Here is a 26901-nt window from a genome sequence, read left to right as displayed (position 1 = left end):
CATAATTCCTATGGGGCCTCAGTACCTTATCCATGAGTCTCTGAAATGTGGCTGGGGCTCCATGCAGTCCAAATGGCATTGTCGCAAACTGGTATAAACCCATGGGAGTGGCAAAGGCTGTTTTGCATTTGGACTTTTCCTCTAAGGGTATTTGCCAGTATCCTTTTGTCAAGTGCAGTGTGGATATATATTCCGCGTTACCAAGGGCGTCAATTAATTCGTCCACCCTTGGCATCGGATATGCGTCAAACTTGGATACTGCATTGACGTTTCGGAGGTCCACACAAAATCTTACCTTCCCATCGGGTTTAGGGACCATAATTAGTGGACTACACCACTCACTGCATGATTCCTCAATCACTCCTAAGTGTAACATTTCTTGTACCTCCTTCTTTACCAGAGGCCTACGACTTTCAGGCAACCTATAAGGACGGGAACGTATTTTTACCCCAGGTGCTGTCTCGATTGCATGGGAAATTAAGTTAGTTTGTCCTGGTAAGTCAGAAAAAACATCATGGAATTGTGTAATTATTGCTAACGAGTCCCCTTTTTGTTCAGAGGACAACTGTTTACCCATTGGGATTTTATCGTCACTCACGATGTTCTCCCGTGGAGGCTGAGGACCCAAGTCCGTTTCCTCCTCCACCGGGTGGATGAATAGAGACCGCTGCATCTTCCAGGGTTTCAGCAAGTTCACATGGTAAATTTGTTTACCCTTCCTGGACCCTGGTTGAGCGATCTCGTAATCCACATCACCCGTACGGCGGAGTACTTCGAATGGGCCCTGCCATTTGGCCAGGAGTTTACTCTCGCAACTGGGTAACAATAACATCACCTGGTCTCCTGGGTGAAACACTCTCATGCGAGCATTCTGATTGTAATGTCTCTCCTGACTGTCCTGGGCTGATCTAAGATTCTCCCTGGCAAAATGGCCGACCACAGCTAGGCGCTTCCTAAGGTCTAGTACATATTGCAGGGTATTCTTAGAAGGGGGACCGCTGTTCCTCCCAGGATACCCCGGGGTTGGCGGCCATAGAGCAATTCAAATGGAGAGAATCCCGTGGAGGCCTGGGGAACTTCCCGCACTGCAAACAGCAGAAAAGGGAGAAGTTCATCCCAGGCTCTCTTCTCTGAATCTACAAATTTCCTCTGCATCCCTTTTAGAGTTCGGTTAAATCTTTCCACCAATCCGTCAGTGTCACGCTTGTGCTCTCCTCACAAGCGCAGGGAAGAAAGGGAAGGACCCGTTAGCGAGGTGGGGAGGCCGCAGGGGATACGAAGGGAGTAAGTTGCCGTGCAGCTGGGGATCGGCGCACGTAGTCACGTGACCGCGCCGCGCGCATGAGAATGCGCGACGCGTCCGGAGGTGCGGAGCCAAGCTCAGAGACACGACTGATCCAGCTGCATGTGCGCGCATGCTCTGACAGCAGAGCGGAAGTGCGCGAGTTCTCAGGCACCAACGCGGGGGTTGTGGGAAGCCAACGCTTCAGCACGGGAGTCTGGAAACGGAAACCAGGAACATGGAACATGGGCATGGAGTCCAGAGCACAAGGTAACATCCAGAGAAGGATTGCTTCTTGGAGAACGTCCAGACTTCTTAAAGGCATAGTGCCAGAAACAGCAAGGTGCAGCGAAACTGAACATAACATAAGGGTTCTTAGTCTAATCCATTGGCCAAGGAATTATAAGCCTGCTACCACGTCAAGGTGAACAATACTAAGCAGGTACCTACACTACCCAACGGTAAACTAACCTCAGAAGTATGAGTGACTTTCCCAGTCCTCCGGAATCCACAGGAGATAAGTAAAGGTCCAAAGGAGGTCCAGGCAGGAACAGTATGCGATGAGTACCAGCAGGCACCAGGGCTGGTAGCAAAAGACTAAATGCAAAGAGAAAGTCAAAGAGAGGCTTACTTCCTGTCAGGAGGAAGAGGGCAGGGTTTGCCAGAAAGCAAGATGGCATTTTTGTCCTTTTGGACTAGTTAGCTGGCACTCCGGACATGCCGCACATAGCTTAGCAATATCACTATGCATCCCTGGCCAATAGAATCGGGATGAAATACGTCCAATGTTTTATCCCTGCCCAGGTGACCACCCCAAGGGACAGTATGGGCTAGAGTGAACACAGATTTAACAAACGCCTTGGGAACCAATATCTGTCTGGTGACCTCCCCTGTTTGTGTCTGCCTATTCACCCTATATAGGATATCATTTGATGGGGGAACACTATCACCCCCTGTGCATCTACAATCTGCTCATCAATTTTCAGCACCTTGTCATACTGTCTAGCAAGGACTGGGTCTTCCCTTTGCTTCTGGCGAAAGTCAGGGAGGTACAGGTCTGGTAAATCTCCAGGGCCCATATCCCCTCCCTCTAGCCATCCCCAGCCATCACTTGTGACCTCTGACTACTAGAATGGTCACCTTGAGACCCAGATTTCTGCAACCAGTCCTGTTTGTCCGAGCGTCTTTGCTTCCGAGTCTTTTGAACCCGGTGTCTACTGGGAAAAAGGTCTGATGAGAAGGGGAACAGTTTGCCAGTGTTCTACTGAGCCCTAGAAGGAGGCTCCTCATGAAAGACTGGGGCCATTAGGTCCGAAAAGAAAGGCCAGTCCCGACCGAGCACAACGGGGGCAGGGAGCCAAGGAGCGACTCCTACTTCTAGGTAAGCCTCCTGACCTTTTACCTGTAGCCGGATTTTGGCCGTCGGATAGCGTTTTACATCGCCGTGTATACATTCTATGCTCCATGGGGAGTCAAAAGAACACACGTTAGGTGGTAACAGTTCCTGGAGGACCAGAGTTTTCCCAGAGCCTGGATGGTTTTTCCCCCAATCAGGGCTGGAAGTAGCCAGGGCTTGTAATTTTCCCCAGTAAAGGCCGAGGCGACGGTTCTGCTGAATGAACAATCCATCTGTGGACAGTCCACATACCGGTGGCCTTGTTCTCCGCAGGCGGAACATGGAGAGGGTTCCCTCGCAGGAGGGGGCTGTGAATAGCGCTCCGCTGGACCGGTTACTGGAGACCAGGCATCTGGTGGGTCCTGTGGGCGACGTCCTCGGAAGTTCCTCTCATTTTGCGACGAGCCGACATCAGGAAGGAGATGAGGGTCTCGGCGGGGACCAGCATTTGGACTCCGTCCTTGCTGGAACGACTGCTCCTTCCGTTGGACTTTGCGGTTGCGTATGGACGGGCCGTAGGTTCCCCATTGATCCAACCTCCCTCTTTGGGCGTCCGCAAGTGCTGGTGGAGTTGGGTCCAGGACACTCGCCTGCTACTCAGCCCCAAGGAAGTTCTCCACGAGTCGGACCGCCAAAGCTAGGGTTTCAGCAGCGTGGCGTTTTACCCACGAGCGTGCGGAAGGGGGTATTATTTGTAGAAATTGTTCCAAAACCACCTGCTCCAGAATTGCCTCCTTAGTGCACTCCTCGGGTTGTATCCAGCGCGTACACAAGTCCAATAATCGCTGAGCGAGGACCCGGGGTCTCATCTTAGCGGTGTACTTCATGTTCCGGAACTGCTGCCGGTAAGTCTCTGGGGTCACAAATAAGCGATCCAGTATGGCAGCTTTTACTTGTCGGTAGTCCATTGCCTGATCTGCTGGGAAACCCTGATATGAGGCCTGGGCTTCTCCTATGAGGAGCGGGGCCAAAGCAGTACCCAGCGATCTGTAGCCCAGCCCTGAGCGTCGACAACTCTTTCAAATGTCAGTAAAAAAGCCTCTGGATCCTCGTTCCATTTTCCTCAGGAGTATCGGGGTTCTGTTTGCAAGTTCTGGACTGGCAGACCCTTGGAAATGGGTCAGCAGCTTGGCAATCCGCTCATCTTGTGCTGCCTGTAGTCTTTCATCTCTCTCCGCTTGCAGCCGGGCCTACTCCTGCATTAACTGTCCCTGCTGTCTGGTCTGCTCGCACAGAAACTCTTTCAACGTTTCTTCCATTCTTGTGTGTGTGTGTGTGTGGCCCTTTAACTGCAGGAGCCTTTTGAAAAAATCCCAGGACTTCTGAACACCATATGTTGCAAAGTACATGCAACTACACACGCGGGTTTCTTGACAAGGCTTATTTATTTAGCCTTAAAATATATACAGCACACAAAAACAAAAATAGCTTTTCATCAGCAAACAAAAAGAAAACTGGCTTTTTCTTCAGCAGACAAAACAAAACAGTTTCTCTTTAGCAGACAGTGTAAAAATCAGGCAGCTACCCTTTTCTATGCAGGAGACAGACAGTTCATAATTCATGTACTTTGATAACAGACCTTGTTTCAGTAATATCTTCAGTAGCTTACTCCTCTCTCCTCAACAGCCAGCACCCAGGTGTCTACAGCCTGGGGTTATAACACACCTTGATTAGGCAGCTGGGATCCAACTAATTGTCCTGAGGTTCCCAGCTGAAGTTAACCTAGTCACTGCTGCACTGCAGACTAGACATAGGTTTTCCAGGCATATAGCTGGTGATTTTTATTTACCCTGTCACACCCCCATATCATATCCCGCCATAGTCCTTTTCTAGCCATCCGTTTTCTGCCAGAAAAGCCAGCAACGCATTGCAAGGCATCAAAGGGATTGTAAAAGTCTGTGGTTGCTTGTCCCAGAGCCCAATACTTCGTAAATTATAATCTGAGCAGCCTTTCTGTCATCAAAGGGTTTTATGCTTCCCAGGAATCACATGAGACCTAGTATTCTCCCGGGAGACCCCATGCAAGCCAACCTTAACAGCATGTCCACATGAGCGGAATACTGTACAAGTGCGGCACTGTGAGAGGCATGAAATATACGCACGGTGCTTTTCGCTCTGCAACGCAACTGGCAAACCATGCGTGGTGAATTCCTTTCCCTTTTTAAGAGCTCACTTGGGATGAGATTAAAGGGTCCCTGAAAGAGTGGGATGTTGTGATAAACACAGGGAGGAAGCAGCACTTTGAGATGATGAATCACCTCACAATGTGTTTTCTTTAACATGGAATCTGTGGCATTTGCTTTTACGGAAAAGCTATGTTGATTTTAACAATATTCACTTTCTTTAGCTCCATTCATGGCCAACATTCTTCAAAATGTTTCATTGTTACTGTACTGGCAACAGTAAAATTAGAATGGTAGTGTGTGTACTGTATATATTTGTGCGTGTATGTGTATGTATATATATTTAGGTGTATGTATTTTTCAACCCTTTGAAAAAGTCGCATTATTGTGATGAAAAGCGTCGTGGTATCCAGAATACGGCATTACGTCATCACGTACGTGCACGCTGTCCGGCCGGAGCGTGCAGAGAACTGTATTGAGGCCGTTTTACTCGCAGGCTTCACTGAAAGCCTCACGCGGAATACCATCTGCGGCCCTTACCAGAGGATGAACTTTTACTGGTGATCCAGCAGGAACTCTCCTTGGACTGTTGCTGCGATCCGGGACGCTGCTCACCTCGTTGGTGGTGATTTAATCACAAATTGCCTTTATTATTACTATTTTTGTGAGTGTTTTTAATCCCTCTTCCCTTCTCTGTTTTACATCAATCATACAGTATTACGCTATGGGGCGTGCGCTCTCTGTTCTTTTTTCATCTCTATAGATTTATCCTTGGAACTGGTTCTTCCTTTGAGAGCAGCCATGGACCCCTTGGATTCCTATTGTCCTGTTGAATTCATCAGGACTCATTTAGGGTTGGACTAGTTGCACTAATAATATTATTAATTTATGCACTGATATATTTTTTCATGTATACAATTTCTTTTAGTTTGTTTATTATCTATTATTGTGCTATTAGAATAATTTTTTCACTTAGGCCATATGCCAATTATATATTTTTTCACCTTATACACTGATTAATTGCACATATTTGCATATAAACACCTCACATTGGTTCACGAGTGGCGCTACTATATTTCCCTTTCTCTCTCTCTCTCTATATATATATATATATTCACACACATACATATATACATATATATACGTGTGTGTGTGCATATATGTTAGAGATGTGAAAAAGTGGCCAAAATGCATTCACAACATTTGAAATTTTTGCCCCCAAAAAATTTGATTCCCTGTTAAACATTTTGCCAAGCCTCAAATTGCTAAATATGTCGGCAAATTAGTAAGCTTTCAATGAAGCATCACAGACAGTGAGCGAAACATGGCGTGTGCGTCCTGCTAATGGTCTCAGCATTAAGAGAATCTGTCGATTTTAGGGATTTTCACAAATGAGCATAGCAAACGAAATTGCAGCGCACAATGTTTGGCGCAAATCGCTCGCAAACTCGCCAGCGACATTTTTCGTGACTCAAAAATGTCCCGTAAAAACGAAATCAATTCTTCCTTAAAAATAATGTTAAAACTGTAAAAACAGATATGGACGTGACATACTGTGTAGTGTACACACGCTTTTTCGCAGTCAGCATGTTCATAGCAATCAAAGCCTTATACAGGAGTAGTGCTTTAACAGGAGACTTTCTTCGCAATCTGGCATTTCTGTTATTCTAAGCTTCTGTTTCAGTGTCTCAGGAACTCCGTGTAGGTGGCAACAGCTGTTGTACTATCCCAGGGGCGCTCAGCTCCAGGCCTCAAGCCCCCCCAACAGGTCAGGTTTTCAGGATATCCCTGCATCAGCACAGGTGGCTCAATCAGTCCCTGCTTCAGCACAGGTGGCTCAATCAGTCCCTGCGTCAGCACAGGTCGCTCAATCAGAGGTTCAGTTTTTGACTGAGCCTCTGATTGAGCCATCTATGCTGAAGCTGGGATATCCTGAAAACCTGCTCTGTTGGAGGGGCTTGATGACTGGAGTTGAGCCCCCCTGTACTATCCTAATTGTACCCCCCACCCCACACCCCCAGTAGATGTTCCCCAATTGGAATACTTTCATTTCAGATGTCAATGGAATGGCCATATATTAAAATGATATTGGAACCAAGGAGACAAAGCGATTGTCCCAAAGTCATAGTTGGTGATATGGTTGCTAATTATGTTTCTTACGCTTGACATCAGATGCTAACAAGGTAGGTGATACATACACACACTCTGAATAATACTATGTAGTACAGGGGTGGCTAACTGCAGTCCTCAAGGGCCGCCAGTAAGTCAGGTTTTCAGGGTATCCCTGCTTCAGCGCAGGTGGATCAATCAGTCTCTGCTTCAGCACAGGTGGCTCGATGAGTCTCTGCTTCAGCACATGTGGCCCAATCGGTCTCTGCTTCAGCACAGGTGTGCTACAGCAATGCAACCGACTGTGGCGATGTTAGTCTCTAACAACATAACTGTGACAGTAGGGGCAATGAGGCTCTTGTAATAAAGATTAAGCCCAGCTATTGCCCCTATCCATCTGGATGGATGGATGTACAGGATGTCCCTGTAAATCCATTCTTCTGTGGCTTATCTGGCCAAATATATATATATATTTACAGGGCCCGACAAACTGGGCCAAAACCCAATCACCCACCCCCCCCCCCCCCCCGCTCAAAAAGTCACTCGCCCCCCACGACACTTACCTGCGGCGATGTCCGGTTGCGGGATCCTAAAGGCATCTCCCGGCCTTCCTCTGTCTTGTCGCCACAACATCACGCGACGCCGCGTAACTTGGCACTGCTTGATATCACGCAGCATCCCATTACCATGGCAACACAGCATCACATGACACCATGTGTCCATTTTGAATAGTGCTGCAGGAGAAAAACATGATTTTAAAGATCAAGACAGAGAATACCGGGAGATGCCAGGGACACCGCCACAGGTAAGCATCGACAGCAGCCACAATGCAGTCGCCCTGGGCAACCGGGCAACCGCATTTGTCGAGCCCTGTATAAATATATATATACAGTATCTCAATATATGAGAATATAGGACAGCACCTATAATTAACCATATAGGTAGCTATTAGATGAGTCACCCAGACCTAGCTGGTATAACATACAATATAACTTAAGCTATAATAATTATAGCTATTCTAACTGTTAGTATAGTATATTTCCAAAAATAACTGTGAGGAAAGAACTTACAGGCCTCTGTTTATATTAGTGAGAAAGTGTCCAGTCCGCACTCTTGCTCTTTAAGGATGTGGAATATTGATTCCTCTCTGTTCTTTTGCTGCTCCTGATGTTCAAGATGTCTTCCCCCACCTCCAAGATGGATCCCAACGGAGAACTCCGACGGTGATACCAAGTATCCAAGAAAAAAAGAAAACACAAAAGCGCACCAAGATAAGAGAAATGAAGTGTATTACAAATAATAAAGGATAGTAACCACTTACATGGAATAAAACTTTAATAATCCCCGATCACAATGATAACTTCTTTGGTAGGGCATCAAATAAGGTATGCAGGGGCAGTGTCAATCCTCAGAAATCAGTCCCGCGCGCTGGACACATATGTCACAATGCACAATGCAAATACACAATGGTAGCAAATATTATAACCTAAAATAGGCTGCTATGCCAAACAAACAATGAAAAAAATTGTTAAAAGTCCAGAACTTGTCATTAATGCTGGTATAAAACTGTAACAAGAGAGGATCCAATGCAGAGGTCCTCTGGATCCTGGCAGCTCTCTTCGTGGACACAACCACCCCCTTAAACGAACCTAAACAAAAAAGAAGAAAAAGCCCCCGCTCCATGTGTAAAATCAATTGCACAGTTTTAATTTTCTGGACAGGGTAAAAAATGCAGACTCACAAACATCCGTGAATTTTGCGCATTATGAGACAATGCTCATGCTCCAACAGCACTCCGGAAAGGCACTCCGCAACTCCCACCGGCAGATGTAAACCAACGGTCACAACAGGCTGTGTCACCTCGCAGTACGATCCTCCGGCAACCGACAGCAGCTCCCTGTAGTTCCGCCCTGTAATCCTGGTTCCTTGTGTGGGTTGATGCTACACTTTACTGTCCGGCGTTGCGGTCTGATACAGTGATGCGGCAGAAAGAAACTCCCTACGCATTTCTTCAGCGCTTGGCTGATTTCATCAGGGGTTCCTGATATACACAGGGGCGGATTTGGAGATCCACCGCCCCTAGGCACTTACATGTGGCAGCCGTCTTCCTGCTGCCGCACTCCTCCTTTCGAATTGTAGCATCAAATGACGCCGTGGACGTCACCAACGTGGTAACGGGACGCCGAGATGTAATTTGACGCTGCGAATCGGAAGAAGGTTGGACGGCAGCAAGGAGCTGGCCACCACATGTAAGTGCCTTCCCATCAGGCCCGATAGGCCTAAGAGTGCGGCATCTATATATGGGGGCAGACATTTTTGCCGCTCCCAAATTTTGCCACCCTAGGCAAGGGGCTATCGGACCTAATGGGAAATTCACCACTGTAATTGTAACAGTGTTTCCCAACACTCCCCCCCCCCCCACACTCCCAATCGCAGATAGGGGCCATTACAGGGTGTATGTGGTGCATACCTGCTGGTAACAAGATGGCTGAGTTGTCTGCGATGAATTTGGAACACAGGAACAGGATTCTGGAGTTCATACCCCACGTAATACTTAGCAGTGCAGCGCCTCCATCTGCCGTAGGCTCCAGGGATATGGAGATGATCTCCCACGTAGAACTTGTACATCTCCCCCCAGTTAGATCACACACCAGGCTGGAGGTATATTGCAAACAGGAACGGTTTATTACTACAGTACACACTTTGCAGTAACACTACAGCTACGCTGCAGTCTTCTGCTGGATACAGTCTCCTTAGATCAACTCTCACTGGAGATGGTCCCTGGACCGTCACTAAAGGCCAAGGGCACCTGCAGCCGTCCTAACTCTTCCCCACATTCCTAGCGGAGGCAGAGGTATAGTCCACACTCACTCCTCCTCGGAGGGAAGAGCACATGGGTAGGCCCCAATCTCAGGCTCCCAGTCGTTTGACCTGCCTTCCTCAGAGGGAAGGAACAACTCCTTAACTTTAGGGCGGTCCTACCCTTAAGTACAGCCAGAAGGCGGGCACCCCGTTGTCCCAGTTACAACAGGATGTGCCACCTCCTGCTGTACTCAAGTGCAATACCAAAGGTGAAGGGGAAAACCCCATAGCAACTACTGGCAAGGCCTGCTTATACCAGGACTTACTGCCAGGAGGGAAGCAAAGTAGTAGCCACAGATGACATGGCTACATATGTATGTATATATGTATATATAGATATATAATGTATAGGTAAAAAGTTTATTATATGTAAAACTGTAGTGTGCTTAGTGTAACATGTATTTATTTGTTCCTTGAACATGCTAGGCTGGCAATTCACTTACCCAGGCTACACGCCTAGGGATTTGGGTTTAGTTGCTTTTCAGGAGGGGTTTGAGGACAAAGGAGTGTGGGATGGGCCAGTCTCCTATCTGGGAACTATTGTCTACCCCAGACAGAGAGGCGCCTATCTCATCAAGAGATAGCAAACTGGCATTGAGAACATGGGCAGGTAGGCATTGTTCTCATTGGCTGTTTTGTAATTACCTCGGCCTCGCCGTCACACCCCCAGCATGGTTTGGCCAACACAAGTGAGCCCTCACACTGTGATTGGTCCCACACACAATTTGGTTGCTACCCATTCTCCATGTTTTCCTATGGAGACGGGAACCTGGAAAAGGGGCAACCAAGCTCAGTTCCACACATGATTCTTGGACTGGCGTGGAGATAGACTAATTGGTGTTCTCTGAGGTTGTGCCAGAGACACCCAAGACGAGGCTGCGTGACTTTCTGAAGCAGGAGATTTAAACTTGCTTGCCTGCCACTTTTAGCCAGCGTTGCCTGGAATTCCCAATCCCCCACAAGAGTGGAAGCTATACCCAGTAAGCCATTTTGGTGGCGCTGAGCACCAAGGACTGCTAGGAGTCCCACTGTCCTCCCTGTTGGAGTGAGTATAACACTATTGGTGATAATGTGTTGTCTGTTGGCCCCGGACAAAATAAACACCTGTTTATTTGATCTGTGTCCTGTCTGGTGCTTGATCCCGTAAAAGAGTCCCGGTCTCCCATGACAATAACAATGTAATAAATTCCTTAGACAATGTCATTAGACTTAGGTTATGGTTTTGTATTTCGAACCAGCACATTTACTCACACTTAGGATCAACACGAATGGAACGGCTGTGGCCCATATCTACCAAGTGGTGCCTTAACTACCTCAAGACACTTTCAAGCACCCATGAATGTGAATGGGCCATGAGGTGTCTTGTAACGCTGGAAGGTGTCTTTTTAAATAGCACTACTTAGTTAACATACACGCCAATGTGTTTATATCTATATTAAGACGACGAGGCAAGACATAATGAAAAGAAGGAATTTGATTAAATGCTGTCAAATGAGTAAGCTTCCAGCGAAATATTGCCAGACAGTGAGCGAGATATGGCGTGTGCCTTATTATAGTGTCAGTGCCAGAGTTGTCCCAATCTTCAAAAGTGGGGACAAAAACATTGTCTCAAACTACAGGCCAATCTCTCTTCTCCCAATCCTATCCAAAGTCATGGAAAAATGTGTCCACTCCCAACTAAGCGATTACTACACCAAGACAAATTTCCCTAGCCAATTTCAATCAGGCTTTCGCCCCAAACACTCCACGGTAACTACCCTGCTAAAAGTTTGCAATAAGATCCAGTGTTGAATGGAACTGGGACAACTTACTGGTTTTAAGGGTCCACGGGCCACGACTGGCCTGTCACGAGGCTCCCTTACCTGCTCCCACGGCAGCCATCGCTGCAGCTCCGGACCCCTGTCACTTCCCCACAGGGGCGGGCATGTCCCGCACGGCTCCCCCTCTTCTTCCGGGTCGCGCGCCAGCCCATCAGCCTTACAGGGCCCGCGAAGACCTGTGCAGCTTGTGCACGGCACTCGGGGGATAGCTCTGCCCCGCCTATCGTGTTACCACGCGGCACGTCCCCCAGCCTCAGGGACGCTCCTGCCTGCCTCCTCGTTCCCTGGCTCCTATCCTGGCTACTCCTCAGGCCGCGCCTCCGCTCCACCTCCCTTCTGATTGGCGCCTGCCAGCTATTTAGCCCTAACCCTCCATTCAGTCAGTGCTCTGCGTAGCTTCTGGTGCCTTGTTGCTGTCTGCACCTGTGCTTGGCTCTTCTCTTGTTTTTTCAGTCCCTGCGTTCCTGACCTTGGATAGTCTGCAAACCTCCTCTGGATCTTGACCCTGGTTAACGGAAATCGACTACGCTGCCTTCTCTACTCCTCGGACTTGGCAAACGGACATTCGACTACGCAGCTTTCTCTACTCCCAGACCTTTGGCTTACAGACACGACCACTCTACTTTCTTCTACTCCGGATCCGGCAAGTACCTGACTAACCCTCTTCTTTGCCCCCGGTCCGGCTTCACTCTAATACCACACTCTGGGCACACCTCCGCTGCTGTGGGTGCGTGGTATCCTTCCGTCCCACCTCAGTACCGGGGTCTTGTCAGGTTTGCGGGCAGCACGAGCGTTACACTGGTGCAATATTCCTAGATTTTGCAAATGATTTTGATACTGTTGATCATGTTATCTTGCTTAACAAGATCCAGAGCTCTAGAATAGGGAAGCATGCTTTAAAATGGTTTCATTCCTACCTATCAGGTAGATCCCAACATGTGTCCATCTCAGGCTCTAGCTACAACCCCTTGGTATGCCGCAAGGCTCTGTTCTGGGGCCCCTACTCTTATCAGTGTTCATCAATGATCTTCCTACAGCTTGTAAGGGAGCTTCAATACACATGTATGCAGATGACACAATATTATATGCACACAGCCATAGCCTCTCCGACCTTGGACACGTACTTCAAAACTGATTTTTTTGAGACTAGAAAATTGGATTTCCCAAAACAAACTGTTTTAAACACTAACAAGACTGTAGCAATGGTATTTGGGACCAAGGCTACATTTTTAAAGCTTCCAATGAATGAGCTCCAGATCAGAACCAATGCTAATACCACCCTAGCCCCTGTTACAAGTTTTAAATACTTGGGCATATGGTTTGACTCCCATTTAACATTCAGAATGCACATTGATACCCCGACACCAAACTAGGTGTACTTTATGGGAACAAATCCTCCCTAAGTCTGCTGGTCAGAAAATGTATCACACAGCAGATGCTAATGCCAATTATAGACTATGGGACATACTGTAGTATATTGTATTGTATGTCTTTATTTATATAGCGCCATTAATGTACATAGCGCTTCACAGTAGTAATACATGTGGTAATCGAATAAATAACAGATAATATAAATAACAGATCATGGGAATAAGTGCTTTAGACAAACATAACATTAAGGAAGAGGAGTCCCTGCCCCGAGGAGCTTACAATCTAATTGAGGGTATTATTGCACGGCACCCCAAACCCACCTTAGCAAACTTAATACCCTCTACAACTCAATATGCCGTTTTGTCCTCCAATGCAACTACAACACACTTCACTGCGAAATGCTCAAAGAAGTAGATTGGCCATCACTTGTGTCTAGGCGCAAAATTCATCTTTCCTGTCTTGCCTTCAAATATTTCCTGGGCAAGCTTCCCGTCTATCTGAACAAGCTCCTCACCCCTACCACATGTAGCACTATCATCTAAGATCTGACTCCAAAGACTGTTCATGTGCCCAAGGCTCAACAAAGTATCCGGCTGCTCCTCCTTCTCTTACTGTGCACCCCAAAACTGGAACAGTCTACTGGAGACTCTCACAGCCGCCACCAGTCTAAGGGGCCTATGCAGAGAGCAGCGCTATTTGAAAATTCGCCATTTTTTGGAGAAAATCGCGCAGAAAACAGCAGAAAATGGCGAGTTGCGAAAAACGCGCCAATTTTTTTTTTCTATTTCTAAAACTCGCCTCGCGGCTGGCGAGAACCTCCATCTCGCCAGTTTTAAAAATATCCTTATGCAGAGAGGCGCGAACGGCATCTAGCGGCTGTTCGCGCCAATAAAATGGCGCGATTGTCTCCTTTTTGCCTCGCCAGAAAAAGTTGGCAAGAAGCTGCCGCTCGCGGCCATAGCAAAGGGGAAAAAAAGGCGCAAATTTTTTTTAACACATTTCTGCAGCGCGCATCTCGCCAATTTAAACTCGCCAGACGCATTCATGTTAAACATAGCAGAATTCGCACATTTCTGCATATGGAGAATAAAACTCTCCAAAAAAGCTACTTTTTATTAAACTCGCCAATTTTAAAATTCGCTGCTCTCTGCATAGGCCCCTAAATTACATAGTTACATAGTAGATGAGGTTGAAAAAAGACATGCGTCCATCAAGTTCAACCTAAGCTAAATTTAGCCAACAGATAGTTTATCCTATATCTATACTTAGTTATTGAAACAGAGGAAGGCAAACAAAAAACCACAGTGTCATATCATCCAATGATATCTAATAAGGGGAAAAATTAATTCCTGACTCCAAGAATTGGCAATCGGATTACTCCCTGGATCAACATCATTCCCATGTATACTTATTTGGTACAGTATATCCCTGTATACCTTTCTTTCTAAAAAGTTTGCCAATGGAAAGCACAAGAAAAGTGACCAAGGTCACGACAGTCCCCTTGAAACGCACTCATGGTAAATTTATATATATATATATATATATATATATATATATATATATATATATAACAGAACAAAACAAAGATAATAAAGGAGCGCCTAATAAAAAACCCTGCCTAACCGTGAGTAGGTAGCCTACTGTGTTAAAACAACCTATGGAGTGGCCAAGGGAGGTTAATATAAAATAGAACCTATGTAACTATAAGATAAAACATGTTATAACAATAATAATTTTAATATAGAATATGCATAACGAAAAAATGTATTGAAAAAATGGAAAAAATATAAAATATAAAAAATATATAAAAAATATATATAGTCAATGGAAAAATCCCCCCCAAAAAAAACCTTTTAAATTTTTTTAAAAACCTTAAAAATCACAGAGTCCTGTTCCAGATAAATGTATCCAAGTATATGCAGCCCGTTTGAAAGGGATCACAACTCCCTAGGAATACCTGTGGAAGAAAAGAGAAAAAAACAGGCGCACACCTAGTGCATTAAAGTATAACAATAAGTTTATGGAACATTAAAAACAGACAAATGCCCACTCACAAGTGTAACGGTAATATATGCAGTTATGAGATAGGCCCTCATAAGCCAGTGGTAGCGTCCGGTTCAGCAATGGTGTCCTCTCCTACACACACGTTGCGCGGTCTCCTTCTACCGGAAGTGACGTACACCCGGTCTGGTGCCCCGCAAAAGGAAGTCCCTCCAGGAAACCGAGCCTTCGCCTGCCTGCTTCTGGCTGCTGCACCACCAGGGGAAACAGAGATGTGTCCGCTCTTCTGTTTGGCTTAGCCTCTCACAGCCTGCGTTCGTCTTAGTCCTTGACAAAGTTCTCAGTGGGAAAGTGCCTCCTCTGCCTTAGCCACGCCCTACGCGTTTCGTCATCTATGATGACTTCTTCAGGGGTTACCCATTGGTTGTAACCCCACAGTATTTATAACAATGTTAATTTGCATACACAATTAGAATAATTGAAACAATTAAAACATTAGTTACATAATTTAAACCAGTCCATTGGTTCAAATTTTAATGCTACACTAATCGCAATGGACAGGTTATGAGGACCACACTGTATTTGCAGAGAAATAAGATATAGCTCATGTGATATTAGATGTGTATATATATTTATACTTCAATTGATATACCTATTCGGACAGTAATTGAAAGGAATTAAATATATTGGAACAACATATGATAATAAACAAATTTACGAATTTAAATTAAAATGAAAATAATTTTTTGTGTCTAAATTCGAATAACCATTATATATTAACAGTATTTGTACAAAAATAGTTAGCAGTGTTTTACAAAATTTGATTAAGAAGTCTCAAGAATTGGAGAGTACTGATGACAATGAATACTAACTACCCAATTAACCCCTTACATCCATGGTCAGCAATTAATTTGCTACAAATATATCCAAACCAGGTTTAAGGTAACATATGTATACCTGTTGTTGATCCATTAGTGATAAATCAATATCATAGATTACAATTGGAGTTAGAGGTACAGCAAAGGTTGTTGTTAAACAAGGTTGGTAAGGGAGTAAACCCTAAAAGGGTGCTTCAAATTGGTGTTTGCTGGAGACCGTTATCACAGTCTTCAAGGGATCAGTGGTTTTTGGTAATTCATGATCAGTGTGAAGGTTCCCCCATTAAATGCATCAATTCGTATACAGTCATGTATAATGTAAAGCTCAGGCAAATAGAGTAAACCGCTGTAGGGAAAGAGAGACCTCTAACCTGACCGGAGTGCTTGTCCCATCCGGCGGTTCCTTCTCTGGCGGGTCACGTGTTTCCAGCGGGTCCTTGAGCAGGGAGTGCAGAGTCTCACGGGGCTGTCTCAGCCTATGCCTGTTGAGCTGTTCGTTCCGGGAGGAAGGAAACCTCACCACTGTTCTCTTTGGCGTGCATCCGTCCCAGCAGTAGAAAACCAGGTAAGTGAAGAGGAAGGGGGAGATGTTGGAGCACTGCAGTGAAAAATACCAGGCTGGCGGCGGCGTGCAACAAAAAAACTTTAATGCGGCATAAAAGCCCTGAATTAAAATGACAGAACAATTCTCTGACGCGTTTCGTCTGAGCGACAGAGAATTGTTCTGTCATTTTAATTCAGGGCTTTTATGCCGCATTAAAGTTTTTTTGTTGCACGCCGCCGCCAGCCTGGTATTTTTCACTGCAGTGCTCCAACATCTCCCCCTTCCTCTTCACTTACCTGTTGTTAAACAAGGACAGAAAAATCCTCAACATGATAGTATATGTACCTAAATGATTGACCTAATATAAATATGTGAAAGTGCTGTGTGCTTTGAATGGTGTATGTATTGAAGACTTGAGTAAATATGTATGTAATGGTGTAATGATAGTGTGGATTAATAAATAAAAATAAAAATAAAAATGAATAAGGAATGTGAATATGTGTGTATATATATAGGAATGACTAAAGTGACTCTAATTATACCAATGTGAATGTGATACAAAACTGAAAATAATAGAATGAGACCAGTTCTGGACTTCAACAGACACATCCACAATATGATGCATTAAAGGAATATATAAACCTATAATAGGGTTATTTATACAATCGCTTTTAAAGATTGTGTGGGAAGAAATATTTGAAGACCTGACGTCACCATAGTTCAGAGGGAGTGTTATAAGGCACTCAAACCAGACCTCCGAAGGATCACCCGCCATGAGTGATCACACTATAGTGCTAATGTCAATATGGTCATTGTGTCCCTTTGGGTGTAATGTATCCAAAATATACATCCAATAAGTCTCCCTCATACACAATCTTTTGAAACGATCCCCACCCATAAATGTAGGGGAGATATACTCAATGCCCATAACTCGTAGGGACCTTGGATCTTTTGAATGTTCATTACAATAATGGCGGGAGAGGTTATGTGTTTGGCACCCATTTATTATATTCCTTCGATGCTCTAAAAACCTCGTGCTTAGGGCTCTTGATGTGCGGCCTACATATTGTAGTCCACACTCACATGATATCAGATAGATAACATATTCACTAAGACAATTGATGTATTCTGCTATATCATGTGAGGTGCCATTGGAATAAGATTTAAATGTATTGGTTTTTATCAAGTGTTTGCACGTTAAACATCTGCCTCTCCCACATCCAAAGTTTCCCTTTACCCTGATGGGATCAGAACCATCCACTCTAAAATTATTAACTACCTAGTATCTAACTCAACCAAACACCTATAGTAAACTATGGTGGCAAAATGTCTAAACTGCTAAAATGTAAAATAATAAACTTTTAATAGTATACAATAACAACACCGAAACACAAGTGACAAAGTATACAAAACTGTATATAAAATGAAATAAAATAAATCCCCAGGTTGGGAAGTGATGGAGGGTAAATAGTAGTAGGGAATATATAATCAAAAGTGAACACTCATATGTGCCATACAATATGAGTAGGTATATACACAGATGCACTTCCCTTAGGTATAACTACTGAATGACTATATGGTCTGGTGTAGAGTCTGGACATCAATAGGTTGTATAGCACGGAATACAGAAAGCAAGTGTGTATTGCATATAGGATGCTGGTAAAATCAATCTGTCTTCAGCATGTATCAAAGTACCGGTATACCACAACAACCCGTATATTTAAATCATATTTTCCGTGGATACCAAAGTATGAATGGAAACACTAATAAAGAGTCAAGTTTAAGTCATAGCATGACTGTAAAGGAAACCCGGTATACAACCATATATCTTGTTGAAGCCAGAACGCTACCATCCTCCATACACCGTCCCGCTCGTGGACGCCACCAACATGACGTCACCATGCCCCGACGCACGTTTCGTGTGATGTATCAGACTTCTTCCTTCCTGAAGAAGGACTGGAGTTGAGAACCCCTATGGTATACGTTTCCAATATTGTTTACAATGCAGATTCATCATAGGTTGTGATAATACATGTCACGGTAGCTTATGACAAGGTATAATGAACACCAAATATCTGGGTTGAATTGAACGAGGCTTAGATATATTAAAATATATTTATTCCTTAAATAAGATGAACACAGCAATATAGTACAATTAACAGGCAAGAAGGTATCACTTACTTAAGGTTGGGGGATGGAGAAGTATCAGCTAGCAATTCTCCAACAATCCGGTGACATTCAAGATGGTATCAGAAGAAGAACTAAAAACTGTAGGGTTGACACAGTTTATATACCTGTGTAACCCTATTCTTAACATTGAATACAGACTATTGGTGAACAATTATTTGTATCCAATCCCTAACGTGGAGACACAGATTAACCCATGCCCCCCAGCTAATTAGCCCATGTGTACTGGGACTCTATGGGTAGCCCCATAATTAAATCAGGGGCAACGACAAGTCTACCAAATGAAGTATCTGCATTGTTTGTAGGTGTAGACATAACACTTACAAACCACTCCAGTTTGATGATTCTCCACCCTCAGGTAACAATTAGAGTGGCAGAGTCTGTTGATTAGTACTTGATCTAAACAATCAGGCAGTTAACTTTTGATCACAGTGCTTATGCTCAATCAGCCGGCTGCTCTTCATGACCTATTAGCATAGCAGATGGTCTGCATTTTCAGAGCAGATCCAAAATACCATACATATATATTTTAATATCTACACATATTAATAAGTTCCATTCTGGTGGGCTCAGTGGGTCGAAATTTGCCAGTTCTTAATGCCTACTGTGACTCCACACATTGGCCAAATATCAACTCTCTGCGACCTCCAGAACTGGAGATACAGAAATGCACTTTAAAACATTAAAATACAGGCTTATAATGAAACATGGGAACAGGGAAACATACATTTTCATGACTTGACAAGGTGTAAACCACATTCCTGGACCGCAGTCCAGTTAACCCCTTGCCTCCCTGGTGAGGTCAGGGGGTGGCCATATGGGGTGCAACCCCATTAATACCAGGCCAACCCCCCTCTCTCTCTACACCTCCCCTTCTTAATGGGTGACCTGTGGCCCACTGGCCCTAACGGGGTGTGGGGCACTGCTGGCACCCTTAACAAACTTAGTCTCAGAGGGATAGTCCTGACGTGAAAGTCCATCAGCATTGCTGTTTTCACTACCCTTTTTGTGCTGAATAGTAAACTCAAACTCTTGCAAGGCCAAGCTCCACCTTAGCAACTTGGCATTCTCCCCTGATGCCCTCTGCAGCCAACTGAGGGGGCTGTGGTCTGTGAGGACCATGAAAGCCCTTCCATACACATAGGGCTGGAGTTTTTTGAGTGCCCACACAATGGCCAACCACTCTTTCTCAATGGTGGCATAGGCCACTTCTCTGGGGAGTAGTTTTCAGCTGAGGTACACCACAGGGTGATCTCTACCATCGTCCCCCACTTGGCTCAACACAGCCCCAATGCCATAGTCCGAGGCATCAGTCTGTATGAGGAAATGTTTGGTATAGTCTGGGGCAGCCAGTATGGGTGCCCCAGCAAGCACAGTTTTCAGTGCCTGGAAAGCAGTCTCACAGGCAGGCATCCAGGTGATAAGCACAGGCAGTTGCTTCTTAGTCAAATCAGTCAGGGGTTTGGCCACGGCGCTGTACTGTGGGACAAACTTCCTATAGTACCCTGCGGTGCCCAAAAATGCCATGACCTGTTTCTTGGTTTTTGGAACAGGCCACTGAACTATGGCTTCTACCTTGGCTGGCTCTGGTTTGAGGTGCCCTCCACCCGCCCTGTGCCCTAAGTACAGGACCTCTGCCATCCCTACCATTCACTTAGTGGGTTTCAAGGTAAGCCCAGCCTCCCTGATCCTATCCAGACCGCAGCTACATGTCCTAAGTGGAAGTCCCAGGAATTACTAAAGACAGCAATGTCATCAAAGTAAGCCCTGGCATAGCTCTGCATCCCTTCCAGTAACCTATTGACCAGGCGTTGGAAGGTAGCCGGGGCATTCTTCATCCCAAATGGCATCACCAAAATCTCATAGAGGCCACTTGGAGTGATGAATGCTGACTTCTCCCTAGCCTCCAGGGTCAGTGGGATTTGCCAACAGCCTTTGCTCAAATCCATAGTGGTCAGATACTTTGCCCCCACGAGTTCATCTAGTAACTCATCCATACGGGGCATGGGATAGGCATCTGACATCGTCCCAGCGTTGAGCAAGCGGTAGTCCACACAAAACCGGGTGGTCTTGTCCTTCTTAGGGACTAGAACTACCGGGCTTGCCCAAGGACTCTGGGATGGAGTAATTGCCCGTAGGGTCAGCATCTCCTCTATCTCCCTTTCCATACTAGTCTTGATCTCTGCTGACACTCTATAAGCGTGCTTATGCAGAGGCTGCAGGTCCCCTGTGTGCACTGGGTGTTTTGTGAGATGTGTGGTCCCTGGCATGTCACTGAAGAGGGCCCTAAACTTAGCTAGCATGTCACTGGCTTCTACCTGCTGCCTAGCACTCAACTGTGCCCATATCTCTACCTGCTCCACAGTGTTTTCCTGCCTAGCCTCCCCTAGGAGATCAGGCAGAGCATTGCTCGCCGGATCCTCCAGCAGTGGGCTACAAATGGCCATTACTGCTCCCATACTCGGTGCTTTGTACTCTTTCAACATGTTAATGTGATATGTCTTGTGCCTCTCAGGCTCTACTTGTACAACATAGTTGCACTCATTCACCTTTCGCATGACCGGGTACGGTCCCGACCAGGCAGCCATCAACTTGTTCTCCCGAGTGGGTTTGAGAACAAGCACCTGCTGTCCTGGGATGAATTCCCTGCTACGGGCATTCCGGTCATACCATTGCTTTTGCTTGGTCTGAGCGGCCCTGAGGTGGTCCTGGGCCACACCCATGATCATCTCTAACCGGTCTCGGAGATGTACTACATACTGGATCACTGAAGCATCAGTAGCAGTAGCCTCCCCTTCCCATCCCTCATGGAATAGGTCCAGAGGTCCACGTACCCTGTGGCCATATAGTAGCTCGAAGGGGGAGAAGCCTGTAGATTCCTGCGGTACCTCTCGGTAGGCAAACAGCAAGTGCTGAAAATGAATCTCCCAGTCCTTCCCCTCCACCTCTATAAAGGTCCGAAGCATCTGCTTCAGGGTCCCGTTAAACCTCTCACATAATCCGTTTGTCTGGGGATGGTAAGGGGTAGTGCGCCGGTGCTGTACACCACATGCATTCCAGAGACAATGTAACAGTTCACTCATGAACTGCGACCCCTGATCGGTTAGTATCTCACTAGGGAAACTTACCCTAGAAAAAATATTCAGCAAAGCTGCTGCCACTGTCTTGGCATCTATGGTGCCAAGCGCTACCGCCACAGGGTACCGGGTGGCAAAATCCACCACCGTGAGGATGTAGTGCTTCCCTGACCTGCTAGGAATCATAAGGGGTCCTACAAGATCCATCGCTACTTTCTGGAAGGGTTCCCCTATTATCGGTATGGGTTTCAGGGGTGCCTTCACACGGTCTCCCGCCTTAACCACTCGCTGGCAGTCATCACAAGAGCGTCAGAAATTGCCCACATCTCGAGATGCCACCCGCCAGTAGTAATGCTGTAATAACCGGGCTCGCGTTCTGTTGACCCCCTGATGTCCCGCTAACGGAATAGAGTGAGCTACCCGTAACAGTTGCTGTCGGTACCCCTGGGGCACTACTAGCTGTCGCTTACCGGTCAGTCCCTCCTCTATCCCTGGGTTCCCTTCTTCTCTATACAGGAGTCCCTTATACCATAGGCAGTGCTCAGTGCCTTCCCCTGTCTGAGATTCGGACGCCTGAAGTCTCACGCTGGCAAGGGTAGGGTCTGTCTTCACTGCCTCCCTAAACTGGGCTCCTAATTCTGGCCACCCCCCAGTCATGTCATTGTCCGGAGAATGGGAAAGGGTGAGGGGGAACAGTAAGTCAGTCTGTGGTTGCAACTGATCCTGGCTTACCTCCCCGGGCTCCTCTGCGCCCTCCACTAACGTTGGTCCCAAAGGCTGGGGGACTGGCGCCGCAGCCATTGCCACTGTTTGGCTCCAGGTAATTGCCGCCACTGCAGCGGGATTGGGCACTCGGTCATAGGTGCAGGTCCTCGGTCCCAAATCGTTTCCAAGAAGAACATCGGCATCCAAACCGGGTAAAACCCCCACCTCCCGCACACCCTGGCCCTCCCCCCAATCCAAAAAGATTCTGGCCACTTGCAGGAAACGTGGCTCTCCGTCGGCCACAGTGATCTGTATCCCAGGACCTGGGAGCAATTCCTCTGGCCGGACCATATCAGGTCGGACCAGGGTCACTGCAGCTCCTGAATCCAGCAAGCCAACTTCTTGCCGGTCACCGACTGTGACCGGGGTGAGATGTCTGCTCCGGCCGTCTGTCTGCTGCAGGTCCGCGCTGGCCACATAGTCGTCTGCAAGCCTCGCCGCCTCCTGGTAAGTCTTGGGCTTCTTGTCGTACACCCAAGCCCTCACCGCCGGCGGGCACTGCTGCATGAGCTGCTGCTGAAAGATGAGGTCCAGCAGGCGTTGGTAAGTCCGTGCCTCATAGCCCTCCACCCAGCGTATCCCGTACAAAGCCATGCGGGTCACGTAGGTAACATAGGACTCCTGGGGCTGCCTCTCTTCCTGCCGGAATTTACCCCGGTAGGCTTCAGGGGTAAAACCGTACTGAAACAATAACAGTTCTTTCAGGTGGTCATAGTCATCAGCATACTCATCTGGAAGCGCCATCATCGTCTGCTTAGCCAAGCCGGACCGTAAGGGGTCCAAACGTGCAACCCGATGCTGGGGAAGCACTTTGTACCGCCGACACTGTGTTTCAAAGTTCTTTAGAAAACTGTCAATCTGATCGGTACCTTCCACGAACTTGGTGAGACTGTGCTGATCCAGTTTGAGTTCATCTTTGTTGGGTTGGACAGGGGGGCAATAAGCGGGTCTGTTCACTGCCATAGTGATAAACTGCAGCCGCTCCTCTGGTGTCCCTCTGTCACCCGACGCAGTAATCAGTGCCAACATTTCAGGGGTGAACGGACTGGTAGCCACAGCAACCAGTACCCCTCCTGTTGCACTGCTCCCGGGAGGTGCACTCGTTCCCTCCCCTAGATTCCGCCGCCCCGGCACTGGGTTCCTTCCCTGATCTCCGGGTGGCTGTATAAGGGCAAGCTGAGCCGTATCCTGAGGCTCTGCAAGCCGGGCTTCATAGTCACTGATTGCGTCAACCATGTCTGCGACCTCCTGGTTCTCATAGGGCAGTCCATATTCACGGCACTTGTCCTTCAGCTGAGCTCGGGTCCTCGTGTTAGATGAGCCTTCAGCCTCGCTCATGGTTCACGGTCGCAGCAGTGAGGTGGTGTTACAACTTGTGTTAACTGTTGCACTACTGTGTGTTCAATATCTTTAGTCCCAGGAACTCGCAATTACTCTCGAGTTCCCACTATATGACAGAGTCCCACAGAACACTGTAATATAGGTTCAGTTAAATCCCCCCACTGCCACCAGTTAATTATAGAGCTTGTCACGGTAGCTTATGACAAGGTATAATGAACACCAAATATCTTGGTTGAACTGACCGAGGCTTAGATATAATAAAATATATTTATTCCTTAAATAAGGTAAACACAGCAATATAGTACAATTAACAGGCAAGAAGGTAACACTTACTTAGGGTTGGGGGATGGAGAAGTATCAGCTAGCAATTCTCCAACAATCCGGTGACATTCAAGATGGTATCAGAAGAAGAACTAAAAACTGTAGGGTTGACACAGTTTATATACCTGTGTAACCCTATTCTTAACATTGAATACAGACTATTGGTGAACAATTATCTGTATCCAATCCCTAACGTGGAGACACAGATTAACCAATGCCCCCCAGCTAATTAGCCCATGTGTACTGGAACTCTATGGGTAGCCCCATGATTAAATCAGGGGCAACGACCAGTCTACCAAATTAAGTATCTGCATTGTTTGTAGGTGTAGACATAAGACTTACAAACCACTCCAGTTTGATGATTCTTCAGACTCAGGTAACAATTAGAGTGGCAGAGTCTGTTGATTAGTACTTGATCTAAACAATCAGGCAGTTAACTTTTGATCACAGTGCTTAGGCTCAATCAGTCGGCTGCTCTTCATGACCTATTAGCATAGCAGATGGTCTGCATTTTCAGAGCAGATCAAAAATATCATACATATATATTTTAATATCTACACATATTAATAAGTTCCATTCTGGTGGGCTCAGTGGATCGAAATTTGCCAGTTCTTAATGCCTACAGTGACTCCACACATTGGCCAAATATCAACTCTCTGCGAACTCCAGAACTGGAGATACAGAAATGCACTTTAAAACATTAAAATACAGGCTTATAATGAAACATGGGAACAGGGAAACATACATTTTCATGACATGACAAGGTGTAAACCACATTCCTGGACCGCAGTCCAGTTAACCCCTTGCCTCCCTGGTGAGGTCAGGGGGTGGCCATATGGGGTGCAACCCCTTTAATACCGGGCCAACCCCCCTCTCCCTCTACAATACATTTTAATGAATCAACAACAGAGTTCTTCATTAGTGTCAAGTTGTGTACAAAGCTTTCAAAAGCATGCAGGTCTTTTCATGGGAGCAAATCCTCATGTAGAGGGACTGAAGCTTTAATTACTAGGAGCTGGACTTTTACTCCGCCGCATTTTCCACCAAAGACTTGACGAGTCGCAGGGTATAATGTTACAAAAGCTCTGCTCGATGTTAACCATCGCTGAATTTCAACTGGTGACCTCCAGTTCCAATGTTTTGCCAACCCACTAATTCCGTGCTACACATAAATTCTAAACTGGGCCGTGCTACAGTACAGCCAAGCAAATTATAAGCAGAGGCTGGAAAACAGGATGATGCTGCTACCTTAAGCAAAAATACATGGAACTGTAAATGTTATTCCATTCAGTTTAACCTCCTTTATTCAAGTTGGTGTTCTAAGTTTCTTCTGACTTTCGAACTTCCCCCAAGTGACTAGTGGGGAAAAACATGGTGACCAAAACCTCAGTTAAGCTGGCGCTTATGTAGGAAAGTAAAGCAAAAACACTGTAAATTGATTTTAAATGCAAAATCCTGGAGTCTGCATCAGCCTTCTGCCAAAAAAAACAATGTTGATGCACACACATGTATTATATTTAAGGGGTGCTCCGTTTGTTTTGCATTGGGATTCCACTGGGAAGAAACGGATACCGCTTCATAAGGAAGTAAGTTTGGGTTTCAACTTTCAATCATTAACCACGCCAGGGCTGCTCAACTGCGGTCCTCAAGACTCCCCAACAGGTCAGGTTTTAGGCATATCCCAGCTGCAGCACAGGTGGCTCAATCAGTGGCTCAGTCAAAGAGCCTGCTTCAGCACAGGTGGCTCAATCAGTGGCCAGGTCGAAGGCTGAGCCACTGATTGAGCCACCTGTGCTGAAGCAGGGACGGATTGAGCCACCTGTGCTCAAGTAGGGATATCCTGAAAACCTGACCTGTGGTTGAGGGGGTGGGGTCTTGAGTACTGGAGTTGAGCACCCCTGAGCTACGACATAGGGGCAGAAAAAAACAGCATTTGCGAAGTATAGTGAAACGTCAAGTTCTGCCCTCTCGGCGAATGTGAGTTCATCTTTCTTTTTTGGCATTGGAAGAATTTTTAACACCTTGAACTTCTGAAGCCTGAATGATGGGGTGTTACTGAAGTATAGTGAATGTTAGATCCAAGTAAACTTTACAGAGCTGCGAGTTGGGGAAATATATGAGAATTTAATTGATTATTTATTTAAGTCTAGCGTATGTTTTGATTGTAATCTGCCTGGTGGATGCACTTAAAAAATAACCTTTTAAACACAATTTAACAATTGAGTTGGCTTCCTTAAACTAATGTAACCGAGCTAAAAGCAAGGATTTGGCTTATGTTGTTTCACTGGAAATTAATTTGAAATTGCTTTTCTTAGAGGTCTTTGAATAAGTGTTTGTCAACCAAGGGTTTTCTTTACCCGTAGCTCACCCTATCCTTATCAGATAGTAAATAAAGTGAAGGGGAGAGAGGGGGTGCTGCCTCTGCAAACTCTTGTTGAACACCCAGTGGCAACCAACAGAAGGGAGCAGCCAGAGGAAATCACTCCACTCCCAAGTCTCAGATTACAAACCAATGTAAAAAAAATTATGTAGAAATACTTACAGCAAAAAAAAGGCATCACTCACTGGAATAAAAATACACATACATATACATATACATATACATATACATATACATATACATATACATATACATATACATATACATATACATATACATATACATATACATATACATATACATATACATCTATATCTATATCTATATTTATACCATAATACTGAGTTAAGTTATGGTGAGTAAAAAAAGTGACAAAAACCCTCCACAGGAAAGCAAATATGCAAATACAACTGTATGCTCATCTGCATGTCTTAGGCAGGTCTG

The sequence above is a fragment of the Ascaphus truei genome, chromosome 9 (assembly GCF_040206685.1).
Source record: "Ascaphus truei isolate aAscTru1 chromosome 9, aAscTru1.hap1, whole genome shotgun sequence".
NCBI classification, from domain to species: Eukaryota; Metazoa; Chordata; class Amphibia; order Anura; family Ascaphidae; genus Ascaphus; species Ascaphus truei.
The sequence above is the reverse complement of the archived record's forward strand: the minus strand, read 5'-3'. Positions refer to the sequence as shown.